This window comes from Triticum aestivum, chromosome 3B, assembly GCF_018294505.1.
Source record: "Triticum aestivum cultivar Chinese Spring chromosome 3B, IWGSC CS RefSeq v2.1, whole genome shotgun sequence".
In the NCBI taxonomy this organism is placed as follows: domain Eukaryota; kingdom Viridiplantae; phylum Streptophyta; class Magnoliopsida; order Poales; family Poaceae; genus Triticum; species Triticum aestivum.
Genome location: NC_057801.1, coordinates 94399335 through 94405832, shown reverse-complemented (window position 1 = coordinate 94405832; position 6498 = coordinate 94399335).

Below are 6498 nucleotides of genomic sequence, written 5' to 3'. Positions count from 1 at the left end.
GTTGAGATAAATGACAACTAGCTTGGGTCTTTCTGCTCGAAAGTTGAAGCTGATCAACTCACCACCAGTAAGATGCATGCGAGCGACGAAACGGGCCCATCCATCTCCTCCAATCTGTGACATATTGCGTCCTTTCTCGACCTCCATAGTGTACGGCCCCCCAGGAGCCTCAAATGTCACAGTGTCTCCTGTCAGCTTGTTCAATTTCAACCTCACATTGCATGGGACGATCTGTGTAAAATAAGCAAAATGACACAATGCAGTATATGCCAACACTAAAAATAAAATAGTTATTACATTTCATCTAATTTCTTACCGCCGCATGACGAAAACTCGGCTGGAAGTAGATGCAGAACAGCTTGCCAGTTGCAAGGCTGCTGGCGCATCTTGACTTGCACAGTTGACATAGTGGTGGTGGTGGTGGAGCCATTCTTCCTAAAGCAATATGAGCAAAGGATTACTAAATCAACTAAATCAAAATGTTCCTAAGTCAACTAAATCAACTAGCCTACTAAATCAACTAAATCAAAATGTTCTAAGTCAACTAAATCAACTAACCTACTAAGTCAACTAAATCAAAATGTTCTAAGTCAACTAAATCAACTAGCCTACTAAATCAACTAAATCAAAATGTTCTAAGTCAACTAAATTAACTAAATGAATTAGCCTACTAAATCAACTAAATCAAAATGTTCTAAGTCAACTAAATCAACTAGCCTACTAAATCAACTAAATCAAAATGTTCTAAGTCAACTAAATCAACTAGCCTACTAAGTCAACTAAATTATATCAACTAAATCAAAATGTTGCATATGAGCAGGAGGGAGAAGGAGGGCGACTCGAGGAGGGAGAAGAGAGTAGGATGGAGGAGGAAGGCGGAGCGAGGAGGGGCCGGTTGGCGCGGCCAGTTGAGGGAGGACGAAGGAGGAAGGCGGAGCGAGGAGGGGCCGGCCGGCGCGGCCAGTTGAGGGAGGACGGAGGAGGAAGGCGGAGCGAGGAGGGGCCGGCCAGCGGCGAGTGGAGAGGGAGGACGGAGGAGGAGGCCGGTTCCGAGTCCAGCAAGGAGGAGGAGGTGACGACGCGCGGCGCAGACGGAGGAGGGGCGACGGGGACGCGCGGCGCAGACGGAGGAGAGGGGCGACGGGGGCGCGTGGCGCAGATTTTGAGTGGCTGTGTGTGAGTGGATCCGAAGGGAGGAGATGAGGGAGATGGATGGCTTAGCAGTAGCGCACTTCAGCAAAACACGCTACTGCTAAGCTACCTAGCAGCAGTGCTTTTCACAGTAAAGCGCTACTGCTATGTGTCAGCATGCAAAAATACACATTGATCATCAACGATCTTTTTGTGTACAATCTGATTTGACAATATGAGTCCTCACCGGTTTAGGAACAGGTGAAGACTCATATTGCAGCCACAAATTCTACACATAGAGTTCAATGAAGATCAAGTGCTTGTCAAAGTGTGAGAAGTAACATATTTAAGGTGGTAGAAACTCTCTTCACGGAGCGAGGTGGGACTAAATTTTTTAGGAAACTTAACAGTAGCACTTATCTGGGAAATGCGCTACTACTATGCTACGTAGCAGTAGCGCGCGTCATTTTAACGAGTTGCTGCTATAACTAGCCTCGCGGCGGCCTCGTAGGAATTATAGCAGCAGCGCGTCTTTGGGTGGACGCGCTACTGCTATATTTGTCTCAGCAGCGTGTTTCAACGGTCCGCGCTACTGCTAGTTAGCAGCAGCGAGTTATTTTGAAGCGCGCTGCTGATAAGATTCTGTGTATAGGCTTTTCCCTAGTAGTGTTACCTTGCATGCCAACATGCTATTAAAATGGTTGTGATGTGGTATGATAGGATGGTATACTTCTTTGAATGATTCGAGTGACTTAACTTGGCATATGTTCACGCATGTAGTTGAAACAAAATCAACATAGCCTTCACGATATTTATGTTCATGGTGGATTATATCCTACTCATGCTTGCACTCAGTGTTAATTAATTTTAATGCATGTTCATGACTGTTGTCGCTCTCTCAGTTGGTCACTTTCCAGTCTTTTGCTAGCCTTCACCTGTACTAAGCGGGAATACTGCTTGTGCATCCAAACTCTATAAACTCCAAAGTTATTCCATATGAGTCCACCATACCTTCCTATATGCGGTATCTACCTGCCGTTCCAAGTAAATTTGTATGTGCCAAACTCCAAACCTTCAAATGAAATTCTATTTTTTATGCTCTAGCAGCTCATGTTTCAACTAGGGTTGTCTGTATCTTCCATGCTAGGTGGGTTATTCTCAAGGGGAGTGGACTCCGCTCCTCATTCACGAGAAAATGGCTGGTATCCGGGATGCCCAGTCCCATGATCAAAAAGATCAAAGCAAATCAAATTAATTAAAACAAAACTTCCCCAGGACTATTGTTGGTATGGACGGTACCCCGTTGTTTTGGATGGCCCTGGAGTGTGCTTGTTGGTGGTGGGGGAGTATAAACTTTACCATTCTGTTTGGGAACCTCCTATAATGTGTGTAGCATGGAAGATATCGCCATCCCATAGTTGTTGCATTGACAGTGAAAGTATGCCGCTCAAAATGTTATTCATCTCTATGTTAAAATCGAGCTCTGACACCTCTACAAATCCCTGCCCTCTGCGAAGGGCATATCTATTTATTTTTATGTTGAGTCATCACCCTCTTATTAAAAAGCACCCACTGGAGAGCACACTATCATTTGCATTTATTACTATTAGTTTATATTGGGTATGACTTGACTGGATCTCTTTTACCATGAATTACAATGTTTAGTCAGTCCTTGATCTTTAAAGGTGCTCTGCATTTATGTTTTGCGGTCTTAGAAAGGGCTAGCAAGATACCATCTTGTTATATCATATTATGATTGTTTTGAGAAAGTGTTGTCATCCGAGATTTATTATTATTGCTCGCTAGTTGATTATGCCATTGGTATGAGTAAATATGAGGCCCAAGTGTTATTGTGAATATGGTTAGTTCATAATCTTTGCTGAAAACTTGAATGCTGGCTTTACATATTTACAACAACAAGAGCAAACAGAGTTTGTAAAAGTTTTTCTTTATCACTTTCAGTTTATCAACTGAATTGCTTGAGGACAAGCAAAGATTTAAGCTTGGGGGAGTTGATACGTCTCCAACGTATCTACTTTTCCAAACACTTTTGCCCTTGTTTTGGACTCTAACTTGCATGATTTGAATGAAACTAACACGGACTGACGTTGTTTTCAGCAGAACTACCATGGTGTTGTTTATTGTGCAGAAAACAAAAGTTCTCGGAATGACTTGAAAATCCACGGAGATAACTTTTGGAAAATATAAAAAATATTGGCGAAAGAATCAAGGCCAGGGGGCCCACACCCTGTCCATGAGGGTGGGGGTGCGCCCCCTCCCCCTGGGCCCGCCCCCTGTCTCATGGGGCCCCTGATGCTCCACCGACCTCAACTCCAACTCTATATATTCCGTTTCACGGAGAAAAAAATCAGAGAGAAAGTTTCATCGCGTTTTAAGATATGGAGCCGCCGCCAAGCCCTAATCTCTCTTGGGAGGGCTGATCTAGAGTCCGTTCGGGGCTCTGGAAAGGGGGATTCGTCGTCGTCGTCATCATCAGCCATCCTCCATCACCAATTTCATGATGCTCACCGCCGTGCGTGAGTAATTCCATCATAGGCTTGCTGGACTGTGATGGGTTGGATGAGATTTACCATGTAATCAAGTTAGTTTTGTTAGGGTTTGATCCCTAGTATCCACTATGTTCTGAGACTGATGTTGCTATGACTTTGTTATGCTTAATGCTTGTCACTAGGGCCCGAGTACCATGTTTTCATATTTGAACCTATTATGTTTTCATGAATATATGTGAGTTCTTGATCCTATCTTGCAAGTCTATGGTCACCTATTATGTGTTATGATTCGACAACCCCGAAGTGACAATAATCGGGATACTTCTCGGTGATGACCTTAGTTTGAGGAGTTCATGTATTCACTATGTGTTAATGCTTTGGTCTGGTACTCTATTAAAAGGAGGCCTTAATATCCCTTAGTTTCCACTAGGACCCCGCTGCCACGGGAGGGTAGGACAAAAGATGTCATGCAAGTTCTTTTCCATACGTATGACTATATTCGGAATACATGCCTACATTACATTGATGAACTGGAGCTAGTTCTGTGTCACCCTATGTAATAACTATTACATGAGGAATCGCATCCGACATAATTATCCATCATTGATCCAATGCCTACGAGCTTATCACATAGTGTGCTTTGCTTATTTACTTTTCTGTTGCTACTGTTACAACTATTACAAAACCGCTATCTTTACTTTTGCCACTGTTACCATTAATATCATACTACTTTGCTACTAAATACTTTGTTGCAGATACTAAGTTATCCAGGTGTGGTTGAATTGACAACTCAATTGCTAATACTTGAGAATATTCTTTGGCTCCCCTTGTGTCGAATCAATAAATTTGGGTTGAATACTCTACCCTCGAAAACTGTTGCGATCCCCTATACTTGTGGGTTATCAGAAGCCACCTGGGAGCGAGAGGAAGACCTACGGAAGGACCACCCTCACCTATTTTCTAGCCAACCCGAATCTCGAGGGCGAGATTCATCTTAAGGGGGGTAGGTTTGTAACATCCCAAATTTTCAATTTGGGATGTTATACATTAGATCATCATTGCATAACATATCTTATTGCATTTTGGCTTGATTCTAGAAATTCCATGCAACTCAAGGACCCACAGAGAGAGTTGGGGATTTTGTTATTTTCATAATTGAGTTTTTCCCAAATTTTGAAAAGACGATCATTTGGTTTTGATTATTTTTCTTTCCTAATATTTCTAAAATAAAAATATATGATAGGAGATAAAATGACTTCTCCAAAATAAATGAAATATTAGAGGAAAAATATTAAAATCAAATAAATGTTTTTATTTAGATTTTATTGCAATTTTATTTGAATTAGAAAAATTGCACGTCTTCAAAATTTGCATTTTTAGGCCAAGAAAATGTGCATCTTGTTCTAAATATTTTATTTAGATGGTGAAAATTTGTTTTGGCATTTTTAGATTTTTATTTATTTTTCTAGGATTTATTTTTGGTGGAATCTTATTTAAAAAAACTGTTCGCGCGCCCGATTGAGCCGAAGGCCCAGCCGAGCCGGGCCAAGCCCGCGCCGCCGCCGCCTCCCCATGGGAGGGAGTCCTCGCCGCCGCCGAAGCCGAGTCCAGTCGGGACACGCCTCCCGAGGCTGACCCCGACCCGGCGCCTGCTACGTCTTGAGCTTGCGTTGGTTTTCCTTGAAGAGGAAAGGGTGATGCAGCAATAGTAGCATAAGTATTTCCCTCCGTTTTTGAGAACCAAGGTATCAATCCAGTAGGAGGCTCCTCAAAAGTCCCATGCACCTACACAAACAAACAAAGAACTCGCAACCAACGCAATAAAGGGGTTCTCAATCCCTTCACGGCCACTTGCGAAAGTGAGATCTGATAGAGATAGTATGATAAGATAAATATATTTTTGGTATTTTATAATATAGATGCAAAAAGTAAAGATGCAAATAAAAGTAGATTGAAAGCTTATATGATAAAAGATAGACCCGGGGGCCATAGGTTTCACTAGTGGCTTCTCTCATGATAGCATAAGTATTACGGTGGGTGAACATATTGTCGAGCAATTGATAGAAAAGTGAATAATTATGAGTTTATCTAGGCATGATCATGTATATAGGCATCATGTCCGCGACAAGTAGACCGACTCCTGCCTACATCTACTACTATTACTCCACACATCGACCGCTATCCAGCATGCATCTAGAGTATTAAGTTCATAAGAACAGAGTAACGCATTAAGAAAGATGACATGATATAGAGGGATAAACTCATGCAATATGATATAAACCCCATCTTTTTATCCTCGATGGCAACAATACAATACGTGCCTTGCAACCCTTTCTGTCACTGGGTAAGGACACCACAAGATTGAACCCAAAGCTAAGCACTTCTCCCATGGCAAGAAAGATCAATCTAGTAGGCCAAACCAAACTGATAATTCGAAGAGACTTGCAAAGATAACTCAATCATACATAAAAGAATTTAGAGAAGATTCAAATATTTCTCATAGATAAACTTGATCATAAACCCACAATTCATCGGATCTCGACAAACACACCACAAAAAAAGTTTACATCGAATAGATCTCCACAAGAGAGGGGGAGAACATTGTATTGAGATCTAAAAAGAGAGAAGAAGTCATCTAGCTAATAACTATGGACCCGAAGGTCTGTGGTAAACTACTCACAACTCATCGGAGGGGCTATGGTGTTGATGTAGAAGCCCTCCATGGTCGATTCCCCCTCCGGCGGAGCGCCAGCGAAGGCTGCAAGATGGGATCTCGCCGATACAGAAGGTTACGGCGGTGGAAATTGTTTTTCGTTGGCTCTCTGGATGTTTTCGGGATACGTAGGTATATATAGGA